This window comes from Trachymyrmex cornetzi, unplaced genomic scaffold (genome assembly GCF_001594075.2).
Source record: "Trachymyrmex cornetzi isolate Tcor2-1 unplaced genomic scaffold, Tcor1.1 scaffold147, whole genome shotgun sequence".
In the NCBI taxonomy this organism is placed as follows: Eukaryota; Metazoa; Arthropoda; class Insecta; order Hymenoptera; family Formicidae; genus Trachymyrmex; species Trachymyrmex cornetzi.
In genome coordinates, this window is record NW_017296059.1 from 267555 (window position 1) to 283838 (window position 16284).

The 16284-nt window shown below is 42.9% G+C and overlaps 1 protein-coding gene across 4 annotated transcripts in view; it reads right to left on the reverse strand.

The window, feature by feature from the left end:
* Positions 1-16284, reverse strand: part of LOC108757756 (protein bric-a-brac 1) — a 327304-nt gene that overhangs the window by 123399 nt on the left and 187621 nt on the right. The gene's annotated exons all lie outside the window — the stretch shown is intronic.

Below are 16284 nucleotides of genomic sequence, written 5' to 3' on the forward strand. Positions count from 1 at the left end.
GTCTCTCCATCATCACGCCGGCAATGGCGTATCCGTCCGCCTGTTTATCCGGCCGTGCCGCTCGCGACGACATATTAAAAATCCGCGAGCGCGCGCTGCTCGCCGCAGCGATCTTTTCCGCAAACACGCGGAATTATATGCGAGCGGTAAGACGTAGACAAAGGGAGGATACCCTCGTGCGCGATACACCGGCGCTTTAAGGCGATACATCGGCGCTCACTCCTGACGACGTTTGTGTGTCGCGTCGACGCGCGTACATCGCATACGATCGCGTCGAGTCGCGTACAGTGCACGCGTGTGTGTGTGTGTGTGTGTGTGTATCTATCCCGTCATCAACCCCTTCGCCCCCTCGAAACGTTAAGCCGCCGAAGCGGTACGTAGGCCTTAAGCCGCATCGTCGCCGATCCTCCGGTATCCCTCCCGCCGCCCCGTCGTCCTCTTTTTCTCTCCGTCCCTCTGTATTCTTTATCCTACCCCCCTTCCTCCGCTACCACCCCGTTTCGTGTACGCGATACATGGCGACGGACGCGGGCACTGCTCTCACCGCCTTAATGCATTCGGCAAACATCGCCAGCGCCGTTGCGCGAACGGGTCTTTATTTACACTACGGATTCTTTCTCCTACGTGCGTGCGTGCGTGCGTGCGTGACCGTGTCATGTGTGCGTGGTAAAACGGCGTTGCCGACGTCGAAAATCCCGATGTCGAGCTCGAAGCACTCTACCGTACTCGTACAAAAGACCTGATCTTCCGATTTCGGTCCAAGCGCGATCTTGGACTTAAACAAAATGTTTTATTTGCGCGCGAAATGAATTTTTGATTTTCATATTTTTCCTTGATGAGATTACATAATTCATTTATGCACCTCACGGTCGACGGTTTTAATTTACTGTCTTAAGAAGTGATGAAAACGTTTGAGCGACTTAAATTATTCCAAATGTTAAATGTTGAATAAGATGATATATTTAAATCCTAAGAAACGTGTCCTACTTTCTGGATGAATATATTCTCGCGCGGTTGTACTGTCCGCAAGTTCATGAACATCGCTGATTTAGCAAAGAGGAGGGACGGGAGAGAATGCGACGCATTGTGCATTTCCTCGCATTCTTCACACACTCAATTTACGCAAGTCACAGCGTAAACAAATTTACGCCGTTACACCGCGCGAGTGAAGGAAGAAAAAAATACGCGCGTACAGGATCCGCGCGGGGTTTAAATTTTTTCGCGACATGTTAGCAGCCGCTCCGCGAGGAGCCGAAATGAGCGGGACGCGCGGAAGCGGGATGGGGTTGATGAGATTTCCAGGTACACGATGAAAGTCGTCCGCGCGTGTCTGGCGCCATTAGGGCCACCCGTGTTTTCGCGCGACCCGTTTTCGCGCCCACCGCCCCGCCGGGAGCTACTTGTAAGCAAGACTTGGAAACAACGACGATGGGGGGTGGCGTCGCGCCGCGTCGCGTCGCGTCGCGTCGCCCCGCGTCGCCCGACGAGAGCAAATGATTTTTTCCACGGCGACCGCGGCCGCGACCGCGCGGAAAAGTAGGAAACCCTGTCGAAAAGATTAGAACACGGCCGCGCCCGTGTCCAAGTAATGCCGGGGCCCGCGGGTAATATCTCACCATTAGGCATAATCATCCCCTTACACATCCGACGAGCAGCACATCCACCCGTAGTCGGGCGCCGCCGCCGCCGGCCCTCTAATGCCTTATAATTTATAACTCGCCCACCTCCCTCCTCCCCCGTCCACCACCCCTGCCTCCTCCACCACTCGCGCGCCTCTCTGGCTCCTACGAGCTCGTGCCATCCCCGCGCGCGTTCTCGCCGCCGGAATATATATCAGCGTTAAAGTTAAAGGCCGTTGGCAGTCAAGAAACTAAGCCCCCCTCCCCCTCCTCCTACTCCCTCTGCGAACCGTCCGGAATTTATAAATATGGCGTCTAATATTCCGCCGTTATCGCCGGACGTTGGAAGAATCGCGTCACGACCCCGAGAAACCGAGCCACCCTTCCGAACTCGAGCAACCCTCATAAATCTCTCGCTTCTCGTTTTCGGGCTCCTCTTCCTTTAACAGCTTCATTACAACAAATTGTTGACTGAATTACACGTGTAACCATGTATTTTTGTTACATTACAATTATCTTTCATTAATTGTGAATAGCCTTGCATTGCCTTATTGATATGCTGTGTGATATATTTGAATAAGTTCTTTGGATAAATAATAAGCGAATTCTAGTCGAGAGACGAATGTTAAATTGACGATGAATTCTTAATGACTTGTTAAAAAGCTGCACGAACGGAATTAACATTCGGGAGCTCGCGGACGATAAATATAAGATAAAAGAAATTGTACGTTTATACGTACAGGCAGGTGACATTATAGATTTAACGATCGTTATCTGGTTTAAGAAAGTTGGTGACATCGATTGTAAATCTTTCACGACAGGCGAGGATACAGACAGGCGAGGGCGAACTCCTCTCGCACGTATTTCGGATTTTACAGGAAAAATGATATTTCGGGATGAGGAATTCATCCCACTTCTCTCTATTTCGGGACGAGAACCTTGCTATCTCGGTCGCTTTGCGTGTCCGCGTTTACGAGAACGTGTCGACGAGCAGTGACGTTATCAGCGAGGGCGAGGGTCGACTCGCCCCGATCGCGCGATAGCCAACGACCATCGTCGTCATCGTCGCCGTCGCCGTCGTTCGCATAACGACGATCAATCGTGCTCTGATTTTTGTATTAATTTCGTAATCCGCGCGCATGTGCTTCTCCTCGGTCACGCAAGTCGCGTGTAACCGAGTGTTCATCGGTGAATAGATAAAAGTGACCACGGCACGAACAAAGTTACGCGAGATACAATGTACAGGTTGTCGATGAGTTATTCCCTATATATTTAAAAAAAAAAGTCTCGTAATATACCTACCAAATGTATTTACCATATTGGTAAATACATTAATTGAACAAAATACTACATTTTAATAAATCGTTTATTTAAATTTTAATAATGCTTATAAATATTAATTTAGCCTAACTTAATATTTAGTAATTATAAAGATACATTTATTTGGCACAAAAAAATATTAATTTAATTTAACAAGCATTTCTTTTTATTAAGTAAATATTTATTTATTATAAGAAGTAAATGTTTAGCACTATTCAAATAAATATTTATTTAAATTTAAGATATTTTCTTCTCAATGCACTAATTAGAAAGTGAGATAAAATTTAGAAGAATAAAATTAAACTGATTTTAGTTGTAGCCTAAAAATTTCTTATGTTTCTGATACAATATTAAGAATTAATTTCATAAGGGATTAATATTCATTGTTGTATATTTGTACTGTCGATTATGAACGATGCAATTAACGACAATATAAAAATCTGAAGATCTCGAAAATTCCTGTAATGAAGCTAATCTTTTACTTCAAACATAGTAACAAATCTGTAATATCAGCGAAAAGTCACAGCAGTATATCTCTAGCCCATTTCATACAAGCGCGAAAGAAAAAAAACTAGAATAGAGCGAGGGTGTGGTAAGTTCTGGTATCAGAGGGAAAGGAAAGGAGTGCCGATCGCGAGGGTGAGTTAAATGCAGATTGCGAGAGCCTTTCGAGTGATTTGACCAATTTTACAATTTTAGAGCGTGTCTACGCGTTGTGGGTGAACGAGGGAAGCAAAGAGAGAGAAAAAGAGGGGAGGAAAGAGGGAAAAGTCGAATAGATAAGAGAAGACTAAGGACGAGAGGAACGAGAGGTTGTGCCGCACCCCTAAAGCACAGTCGTAACTACGGCGGGGCAGTTAGGCCCGTTAAGCAATATCTATTTCCTCCGGCGTCGTTTTTCTTTCCTTCCTTCCTTCGTAAAAACGCGATTGCCACGGGCGATGGGCGCGGCACATTGATACACGCGCGCATAGATGGTAAATATCGATATTTTTCAGATAAGTATGGATATCCGACTTCTCAGGTTAGGTTTACAGTCGGGAGTAATATTGAGAAAAATCTCTGAGGAATTTGCAGAATGCAAGCAGCTCCAAACCACTACGTGTCCGAAGAATGTAAATGTGATTTTTTCAAATTTTCTGAATATATTCTTGAGATGCCAGTCTTGGATTGATAGCGTGATTAAAAATAAGAAGTACACAATCAAAGCTATACATAGGAAACATACAATAATTTCTTTCTTCTCTCTTATTTGTGTTTAAATATTTTTCGGTCTATTTTACATATAAATTGTAAAGCGATATATTCAAGTTTAACGAGCAGCTATTTGCTTTCAATCTTTAAGCTTGCAAAATGATGCCATTACGTGATTAATCCTATTACACTTTTTACTATTATAATACATATCTAGATAAATCTCACTAATACACATTAGTAAAGTAAAGTTCAGCGCAATGAAACGATACTCATCGTGTTGATTGCGAGCAGAAAGGCGAAAGATATTCCGTGAAAGAAATCGCGTGATCGTAGCTTCGTGAGAATCAGTTGATCATACAATCCGGCGGCGGGATATTAGCGAGAACATCGTTATTTACTGTCGACAACGACGACGACGACGACGACGACGGCGACGATGACATAACGGCCATCGCCCGTCCCCGCCCGACACGACGATACGGATCGACCATTTTGTAAATCAGTTCCGACATTTTGTCTTCATAAATCAGGCGTTGCGAGGGCCCGCTCGCGCGGAAGCGCTGATTATAATTAACGCGGCCCGAATTAATAGGGCCGGCCGTCGTCACGCGATTCGCCGCCGGATTCTTCCGATACGACGCCATTATCGCCGCTTCTTCGACCACGACCCGAGCCGGCTGGCCGCGTGTAATCAACAAATTTCTCGAAAATAACGGAAGCGACGGCGGGGGAAACACGGCAGCAGCGGGGATATCATGCTGCGAGATTTCGCTAATTAATTTAATTAATACGCCGGGCCGAGAATAAATCGCCATTTGCGTGTGGGTGTGCATCTTTTTAATTTCTTCGCGCCATTCGTCTTGCCCCATCGCGGGGACGTATATAAATCACGCCAACGTGTCGTACCGCCTGTTGTTATAAGCGTGCAAAAATTAATTTTCACCGCTGTGCTGCACGGCCGAATTCTTTTTAAAAAACAAATGCAAATTCGAATTGCCGTAGATTCGCCGAGAATCGTACACCGCGAAACGTAGCTCCGCGTATATTAAGTCTGCAATTTTAAAATTAATAATTTTAAATCGGGCGGATTTGTGCGTGGATTTATTCAGATATACATATCAAACCAAAAAGTTTATGAATTAAATATTGACAACAGCGTTTAACTTTTCGGAATTCACGCAAAATCTGTAACACGGTTACTGACACTGGACCTACGAGATCCATTCAATTTATGTTGTATTGACTAAAAGGCACTAATTAATTTCAAGAAAAACCAAAATGACATAATTTGTATAAAAAGGAATGCGTGTTTGTATATATAAATACGAATAGATTATTTTAATAATAATAATAATTCGAAGCAACATAAAGAATATATGTAATTGAGTAGATCCAATAGATCCATCATAATCAGACGCAATCAGCAACGGAGAGTTAATGGTTTTTAACTATAAAATGTTGTATAAAACGATTCAGGACGCCTATAAATAATTAGTAAATAGTTACATTTAGTAATTATTAGCAACAAGTCTAAACGTTAAAATATGATGATACAGAAGTTAGTGTGCTTCAACGATATCGTGGTATCGTTAATGCCTCTAGTTACGAGATAACTTTCTGGTTTGAAACTCAGGAGGCGACCACCCTCGGCTACTCTGGATTCCTCGGAAGTTGTACGGAACGCGTCGCGACGCGCCGCGTTGGCTCGGGTTAGGCGGTAAGACCGCAAGAACGTTGCGATAATCGTCACGACATGCTCGGCGAACTCCAGTTGACTCCTGTTTATCGCTGCAGATAAGATCAGCAAGACGAAACTATTTCGGTCGTAGCAAGACGAAACTATTTCGGGAATGCCGGTGGTCCTGTCGTTGCCGGAGGCGTGGATGCGTGTACGCGCCTCCTCTGCTCTGTCATTCCATCCATACAATAACATGTGCGGCGCGCCGCGTCTCATTGGAACTTGGCTCTCCTCTGCAGTCCCGCGGAAACTTCTCCGATCGATTAAGAGGGAGTATACGCAATCGCGAGAGCCCGTAAGTGGCTCGGGACCGAGGTGTTCGATTTAAATGCTACTCATTGACAAGTTTGCAGATCAGACGACCGCCGTGTTTCAATGGAACGGAATCGAGTAGATTAAGGCGAGTAACTGTCTTCTCTGAGCATATCGTGTGTATAATGGAAAGGCAAACGACACAGAATACAAGCGGAAGATAACTAATGCACAATGGTTTAAAGTGAAGATACAGAGCGTTCCTGCAAGAAAAGTGACGTGAGTAAAAAATATAAAATTGTTCCAGATGAAGGAAAAAATATATCTTTTAAAATTAGAGCTAATCACAAATCGTTTATTTCAAGTTTTAAGTCTAGAATGTGTAGAGAGATTAATTTTATTATACTCTTAAAAACTATTTTAATCCTATTTTAACTTGTGTCATTTTTCCCGTTTTTGAATTCTTTCTATCTTAAATCAACTCGTGCGCTTTTCTATTTAAAGGTTAATGTAACTATCTTTTTTTGTGGATGAAATAAGCACAATAAAAAAGGAGCTCAAGTACAAAATATCAAAGTCTCATGAATGCGGACAGACAGACTCAACAGTTTTAGTGGATCCGAAAAGCTAAAATCATTCATCAACTTCCGCAGCGAATAAGGATAACTTGCTCGCTGAAATGAAATAACAGGGATCAACGATGAAAAAGCATGTGGGCTCGCTTATAGCTATTTATTCTTCGCGTTCTCCGCGTAAAAAGTTCCGATATTCTATCAATACTTATCGGGCACAAACGAAATACTGTGAGGGGTGAGAGCGGGAGGGGGGGGGGGAAGGGGGGAAATGTCCGTATTTACGCAGGCACCAACGAATTTGTGTGAGTGAATGCAAGTGTATGCGTCTCGTACATACATGACGCGCACACTTATACACGTATGCCAGGACGGCGGAACAAACTTCGACATGAATTACTTAGATTAATTTAGTTGGGCGGCAGGGCGGCCTGCCGCCGTCGCTCGTTGTTGCTTACTCTCCGACCTTCCCCCGTGTATCGCGCCCCCGCGATACAACCCCGCGGTCGCCGCCGCCACCACCGACCTCGGCGTCGCCGCCACACACACACACACACACACACTCTCTCTCTCTCTCCTCTCTTTCGCTCTGCAGTATCGATTCCGACTTACTTGTGCTTTCGCCTAATTTTAGAAGCCACGGCCGAACGATAAATAACGCCCGCCACTGCCCTCCATCCTTCTTATGTGCGCTTTTATTTACGGCCCTCTCTCAATTCCTTAAGGACATGCGTTCACCGCGAGTCTTTACGAGTCCCTCCTGTTAGCGTGAGGGACGCACGGATGTTGCGCATGTCATATTCTTTGCCACTTCTGGAGCATATACTATTTGCAAAATCGACTCATAACTTCGCGTTTTCAAGGTATTTTTAAACAACCAAAAAAAGCGCCTTATTCATTTAATTCTCAACTACAACAATCAAAAATGCCCTAATTTTCCGATCTTTCTAGACTTTTTCTTTTCATTGTATCTTGCACAAATAATTTTTTGTCAATCAAAACGCTGAACTATATATAGAATCTAAACTTATAAACGAAAAAGATCTTGACAAATATGTTAAAAGTTAAGTTCAATAATGTAAACAAGAATTTTATAGAAAAGTGTACTGAGAAATAATTTATATCAAATCTCAATACATATTTTTTTAAATAATACTAGCTAAATATGTATTTATTTATATATGTTTACAGTTGGTAAATATTTCATTAGCACTATTCAAGCAAATATTTCTTAAAATTTAGTATATTTTTTTCAGTGTGCGAAATAAAATATTCGCTCAGATTCAGAAGTGTTGTAGTCGAAGGTAATGAATAACGTATTGCAAGTATTATATGAATTAACTGTAGATAAATTGAAGTGTTAGATATCTTTACTGATAACGAATAAGCTTGTCAAAGAATTTGTGAATAAAAGGAGGTGTGAAGTAATCTCGAGACTCTTCTCGTATCTTTTATCTTCATTTGTGTAGAATATTTGTATTTACTGTATCAAAGTTGTTTTAGGTGCGCGATTTAGACAATCTTTTCGATTCTAGAGGGTGTGATACTATTTTATTTTGTTCGGTTGCGTATTCATCCGATGACGAGATTTCGAAGCGTTGCGAGTAAATCATTCGGTTTATCGGACCGCGCGAATTCGGGACGGCGATAAATTCCACGCGGCGTGTTTACTCGCGTGCACCGATCGAAACTTTTCGCCTAGGAAGAAGAGAGAGACCCTAGACGAAGAGAGAAAGAGGACGAGGAAACTGGCAACGGGCATCGATCGCCGTCCATCAGAAAACTCGAATTCACGGACACCTCGAGAGGTGTCCTAATTTTCATTTCCTACCTAGTTTCATTTCTTCCACTGACTCCCCTCCCTTTACGCGGATCACCCCTTAACGCGACCCAAGGATGACTCGACTCGAATTATCGACTCAATTTCATCGGAAACATACCGCAGGGACGTTTCACGAGGGTTTGAAGATACGCGGTCGGCGAGAACTATTCTCTAACAGCATATTAATGCTAGAGAGAAAGATTATAATATATAATATATATATATATATTTTTTTTTTTAAAGTAGAATTTTATAGTAAAAGAATTTTTGCATATTATGTAAAAATAAATGATTTTGGTAAAATTAAATATGTATTTCTTCATGTATATGTCCTTTTTGAGATAAGTCTATCGTGTTTGAGACCTACTTCAAGTACGATGTCGTGTTTAAAATAAATATTAATAAATAAATTTACTTCAATCCAAAAATTTATTAATCAAAAATTTTCAGATTATTCTATTTTTTAAGTAGAAAATTTTTATTAGTGATTTATTTTATTTTTTATATAGAGATTATTTTATTTAGATTATTTAATAATGATTTACGAGAGCTTCTTTACCTTATGAAAGTCGTAAATGGTTCATGCAATATAATTAAAAAATGTCCTACAATCCGTAAATCGAAAATAAAAAGCAGTTGAAAAACAAAATTTGTAGCATGATTTCACAGATATTATTCTATTAGAGGTATGATAGATGTATATAATTATTATGAATTATACTTTAAACAAATAAAATACCTACATATGAAAGTTGTATTTATAACATTCTGTTTTTATTGAACAACATATTTTTATAATTTATGTACTTCATTTGTTATTATTTTTATTGCTATAAACTAAAATTTAAAAAATACTAACAAAAATTGAAATGTTTTTGTACAAGTACTATAAATATTCAAAATAACTTGTGCAAAGTTGCAACGCAATTCGTCGATTAGTTACAAAGATTTAGAACCAAATAAGTATTTTGTTTATTTACGAGACAATTTCTATATCGCAATGTAATTTTATTTAAATTCATTTTTAATATTTAAAGTTTTATATAAAAAAATTCAAGTTTTTGTTATTTTATTGGATATATACATTTCTGCATACTTTGTACTAGAGCACAGATAAAAGGAATACTATTTACTTCTTATTGGAATAACTTTTGATCCAGATGGTGAACCGTCGCTAAATTTTTTTATTACTTTTAAAATGCAATCTAGAACAATTTGTAAAATTGTTTCATAATTTTTTTTATTTTTAAATATCTATCTTTAAAAAAGCATCCTTTGGAAAAAAGCGCAGTCCTAGTTGTTTTTGAGATAATTTCAATACTTGACCGATCAACGCTCCGTAAACTTCGCGTTGGAATGTCGACTGTCTTAACTGGATCAAACTCTGCAGAAATTAACAAAGTGCTGTCGGCTTCGTTCTTGAAGAATTCGATCTAGTTTAGGTAGCTGACTTCCGAACGCTTCGGATAAACTTGACGTAATCAGAGAATACTTCTAATAATAAACAGTCCTAACGGATTCCTTTGAATGAAATAAATAATGATGCTAATAATACGCGGATTTATACTCGCTGCTAATGCCATTCGTGCGGTTAATCAAGCGAAAACGCTGTAAATGACGGAAAGTGGCCATTATCTCGGGAAACGCGACGCAAAATTAGAGAAAAAAGTAGAAACGTCGTTGCGCGTTTTTCAAAATTATCTCCTGGTGTAAAGGGTAAAACGCAAAATCTCTGTATCGTGAGGAAGGGAGGACGGGGGACGGGACTTTTATTTCCATCGGCCGCGCGTTTCGAATGCGCGACTTCCCGGACGGCTCGATGCGCCCTCGGGACTTTTCCGTTTTTTCTGTCGTGGAGAGCGGAAAACGGCCGCGTGTTCACGCGACAAAAGCGCGCGCGTACACGCGATCGAGAGGAGAAGGGACGCCGGAAGGGACCAGCAGCTTCGGAGGATCGAGAGGCAGAAGTGGAGGAGGACGGTAGCAAGCCGGACACGCGTTTCGTGCGGCGCGTCTACCCGGTGTCGCGGAAATAATAGATGAACCACGGCTCGACCGAGCGTGCTACGGCGAGAGGGGCGGAAGGTGGGGACACAGCGAATGCGTTGGGAGATGAGGAGGGGGACTAAACAATGTTTTTTAGCCACTGAAATCCCCCTGAATTTTTCATCGGCCCCTATGTTTTAACCCTTTCGCCACCCCGAGAGAGGAAAGGGTCCCCTCCTACCCCTTCTCCTTTCTCTCTCGTTCGTTCATTTTCTCCTCTCTCCTTCTCTGCCGCATCTCTCTTTCGTCTCTCTTCTTGAATTATGTACACGCCGGTACTGTAACGTCGAGGTACCCGTCGTCATCGTCGCCGCCGAGTTACTATTGCAGCACGTAAAAAAAGAGCAAGGTAAAAAGGGAGGGGGGAGAGATCGAGAAGTGAGACGGAAGAGAGGAGAAGGATGGACGATCCGCGCGGGGCCCGTGTAAATCTTTTAATTAGCCAATAAGGAGGCAAAAAACGGCGTTGCGACGTCCACCGCGACCACCTCTCCTCCCCCAGCCCTTTCGCATCCCTTTATTATCCACGGTGCTATCTTCGGGCGGAGATGAGCGTATTTTCCGATCACCGTGTCCAGAATCTAGGCGAGTAATAACAGGTTTTTTAACGAGGACGCTACACCGCGCCAACGTCGTCGTTGTCGTCGTCGTCATCATCGCCGTCGCGACCGCCGCTGCCACCTCCTCCTGTTGGCCACCCTTCCGCGCGCACACACACCCTTCGCATTCACCCCCCTCGGTCGGCGTAAGCAAGCGTGCAATATTGATAGACCGCGGGGATACCTATTTGCACGGTTACGCGGCGGCCGGGAAAGAGGAAGGGAGGAACGTAAGAGGGAGAGAATGGTAAGAGGGGAACGCGGTGGGAGTGGAGAGGTGGCGGTCGGACGGGGGCGAGGGGTCTCTACATAAAACCATTATGTAATTACATCTAGGCTGGTCGAACGAACGAACGAACGAACGAAGGAAGGAAGGAACGAGGGGTGGACAGGGTTGGCGTAGGCGAGGAGACGACAGGGGCAGGAAACTCGCGATAGAGTAGAGCAAAGGGTAGATGAGAGAAAGGAAGGGAGAGAGACAGAGAGCAGCAGGGGTGGGGTGGCTTGAATTTGATTTCAGAGAAAAGGGTTGATACTGCTACTGCCGGTTCCGATCGCGTGATCCGAACCACCCTTTCGCTCCCCCGTGCTACGTGTTACGTATCGTACGTGCATAAAGCCGCCTCGCGTTGCGGCCAAGCGGGATAGACAGGCAGAAGGGTATTAATACACATACGTCTTCTCCCCGTGAGTACCTTCTCTCCCTTCGATCAGGATGGCCGAGGATTTCCCGAGCTCGTTTCTCCGGCCGTCAACGGGACGTGATCTTGCTTACGTATGCGTGTACGACTTCGTTAGAATTTCTGTCAAAGTGATAGTAAGGTCGACACACGGAGGACGGCATGAAATTACCATTTTCTTCCATCTATCGTCTCGCATCTATGGACAGAGACCTTCCGATAGTCTTCTGTTGTGTCATTATTCTACTTTGACACGATTAACACATTTTATTTTTTAAATGCAATAATTCTGTGATTATTGGTATTAATATTTTTTACGTTATAAGGTAATTTAAGTTTCAGTTTTGTATATAAATAAATATCTGTATACTAAATAAAATATATGTAATATAGAATAATATTTAATTAAAACTACACTAAATTATATAGACGTCTGTTTGAAATCATGGATTAAAACACTTATTCCCAACTCGCAATTTTTTATTATTTACGGAAGCGCGAGGAACGAAAAACAATTTCCAATGTACTTGAATTTTTATGAACAGTACAATTTTAGATATAAAAAAACAGTAGCAAATTTTATGTTTTAATTCTGAAGTTGTGAATAGATTATTGAAAAATTTGATATGAAAAATTAGGAAACTACAAAAAGAAAATGATGGTCAATAATTTATATTTCGATCCTAAAAAACATTTCTTTCTGATATAATAAAATTGGCAAATTATACATTATAAAGCATCATGAAAAAATCTAGGTCATGTCCCCTAAGCACTTTACAAATTTTTATCGTTTCACCATTTATATATCATAAACTAAATATACACGCTTCGTGACTGTAATATTATTTGTGCTCCCACTGGGACCTATTACGTTCGACCTTTATTATACTCGCCGTTCCTTCTCGCGATTCTACCGCAAAGTAAATTTACTCGGTTGATTTAGCCTGCTCCTAATGAGTAGTGCTTTAGAAATTCGCCTCAATCAGTACTCAATTAAAAATACAACTCCCGGTCTGCTGGATTAATCTTCGAATTACCAATTACATCTGGACGAATTATTAACGACACGATAAGTTTTATTTATACACGACAAATAAATATCTTAAATAATATTAAAGAATGTGACATATAAAGTTCGTTCGATTAAAACATGAGCGTCGAAAAGGCTAAAGATCGGTCAATAGCTATAATCTACGGAAGGGAGTAATAAGAGCTGTTCTTCCCCCATTTTCACAAGCTCGTGTAAAACCACATCGGATGTTACGCGCTTAACGAGGGAGAACTGAGATCGAAGTAATTGATCGGTTTGGTTATCGAGACGCGAGCCGCGGGCGCGGATTCACTCGCTTGATCGTTCACTTGCTCGCGAACAGCGATTGAGGATTGTCAGCTCATCGGGATTGATCCTCCGGTAGATCGAGCATAACGAGAGGGTGGACGACAGGTTGAGGGCGCGTTGACGAGGGAGGGAGGAAGAGAGATAGAGAGCGAGAGAGTCGTTTCCTCTTGCCTGCCACAACGAGGCTGCTCGTTGGCGTTAGCGGTTTCGAGCTCGGTCTTTGATTTCGCCCTGACGTGTAGGCACTACGCGATACGCTTTGGTCAACCTCCCGTGGAAAAGGCACCCTCCTGGTCCTGGATCTCCATTACGGTAGTCATGGCGACCGCAATTGATTCCACGGGGGTGAGGGTGGACGGTGAAGAGAACGGAGAGAACGAGCGCGCGGGGGAGAGAACGACGACCGACGGCCGACGTGGAGGACAAGGGTGTTTGGCGGAGTAAGAGAGAGGAAGAGGAAGGGATATTGGGGCGAGAAAGGGCAAGAGAGAGAAAAGGTAGAGAGCGAGAGAGAGAGAGAGAGAGAGGAGGAGGAGGAGAAGAGAGCGAGAGAAGGACCAAGAAGGGGTTGCGAAGGGAAAGGGGACACTGGCTCGGTCAGGACGTAGGGGACGAATACTCGGTGGAGATCGACAGAGGGCATGGTGTTACTATGGTGGTGCTACACAGCACTCCCTTTATCCGATACAATGCAGGCTAAATAGCACTGGTCAGTTCTATGGTGTTGGATTAGAGATACGTCGCTCGTTTGAGGCGAGCCACCCCGAACCGTACCGGATCGGAGTGGACCCCCGTTGCTCCCCGCACCCTGGCGACCAACTCTCTCGCCATCACCGTCATCGCCGACCTCCGTCACGTTCGAATTACCTGCGTGGCGGCCGCCGCCTGCGTAGTATCGAGTCCGGCAGTACAATCGAGAATCGATTTCACGTGCAAATTGTGAACCGCGTAGGGTGGTCACCCCCTTCCTTCCATCAGGCACCCGCGCGAAAGTTAGGCAGGGTTCCATTGATACACGCGTTTGTTGATCTTTTGGGGGTCGCGTTTGGATAAAGTAGCACGGGATGATCAAAGCTAACGCGTCATAGTTCTCTCGGCCTTAATTCGATATCTCGGATCGAGACGTACGTATCAACGTATATATAACTGTATATTCAGGATGTACTTCAGAATGCTCTAAGGAAATATACACCACGTGTTAATTTCACGCTTATCATGAAGTTAGAACTCGATTAAAAAGCGATCAGACAAATACTAACATCTTTAGTGAACAATATTCTGTGTTCTTGTCGTATAGAATAATTAATGTTCACTAAGTTAACAACATATATGCTCAAAAGTCTCTGCACGATAGACAGACCGCGATCAATTCGTTGCGAGACATCGTATCCTTTAGAGATCTTTCTACGTTCATCGTTTCTCTCTCTCTGAAAAGTATCGGGAACTCATGACTTCCAGGGACGAACCCGTAACTTTGTCAACTGTATCAAAATTTTGAGAATGGGGTGCTAACTTTAACAAGAGGACGCGATACTTTCGAGACGCACTGTACCCGCCCTCACTGCGTATTATTACTATCACGGTCGCGGACATTATATAGTAGACGGCAGCTACCATTAGTGCGCCCGGCTGGTTGTGCTAGGTCTGGGCGCCTAGGCGCGATACGCCAACGAGTATTTAGTGCCTGATTGTACGGCTCTCTCTCTCTCTCTCTCTCTCTCTCGCTCTCTCTCTCTCTCTCTCGTCGAGGTATACGGTGGCACGATGCCGACAGGGTCGGCGGATGCAAAGGGGGCATTTGAAGGGGGACGAACAGGAGGCATGAGGTGTGGGTGGAGAGGGAGAGAGAGAGAGAAGCAGCCATTGTCCAAAGTGCCAAAGTTACATGGCGCGTCGTAACTTACGTCGTATTATGTAGGTACACGCGAGGCCGCGTATACCTAAGGTACACGACCGCTTAAGTTTCGACGAGGCGCACCCCGGTATCTCCCTTACACGACGAGCACTGTAAACAGAAAGCGAGCGAGTGAGTACTCCGCATGAGAGTGAACGAGCGAGTGAGAGAGAAACAAGACTAGCCGAGGGTGAGAGAGAGAGAGAGAGAGAGAGAGAGAGAGAGAGAGAGAGAGAGAGAGAGAGAGAACGTGAAAGAGAGAAACGGACGAAAGGAAAGGGTGCGGGGGTGAAAAGGGAGATACAACGACGTCCGCCCGGAACGATCGATAAAAGTAAAATTGTCATAACGCGGAACAGCAGTAACGACAACGAGGACGAGGGTGACGGCGGCGACGGCGGCGAAGACGACGTGAATGTTATGCGCGAATGATCGCGCATTCCGGGGTTTCTTTACGGTATGATGAGATCAACAGCGCGAGCCACATCGCCGTTGCTCCTTTGCTATCGTGTGTACACACGCTTTACGTCGTAAAACTCTAAATCATTACCTAGTCCGGTAATAAGAGAGTCGCCTTAATCCGCGTAATTACACGCACAGACACGCGTGCGATCAACGATCGAAAGAATTTAAAATCATTTGCAACGCATTAAAGAAACATTTACCAAAGGTCCCGAGGCATTATAAAATTCTATTGTGCCTTTATACATACACTGTTGAATTCATAATGTCAATTTATACCCAATTCGAGATATTTTTAATCATTCGTACAGGTCGCTATTGCTTCTACTCAATATTTCGTTAATTTAACTAAAATAACGGAGTTAAATAATTTAACTCAAGGAATGTATTAATTTGACTCAAATTTAATTTATTGTTTACTAAATGCACATTAAATTTTACTTTGAAATGTAAGCAATTCGATCATAAATGGATTGATTTGACATAGTGTTTTTTTAAAGCATATGTTCTGTATTAAAATAAAACAATTTGACACACTTACAAGTTAAAAATAACAAAATGTTCTTTAATTTAAGGCACTGCTTTAAATTTGATCCTTTAGTATTTCACAGTGTATATGTATGGATATATAGATATGCGAATAAAATATGTTCAATGAAACATGTAAATAGATTTTTAATTTAAATAATATCTACTAATAGTTTATTAATAAAAATTTCTATGTATCCTTACATCAGATAATAT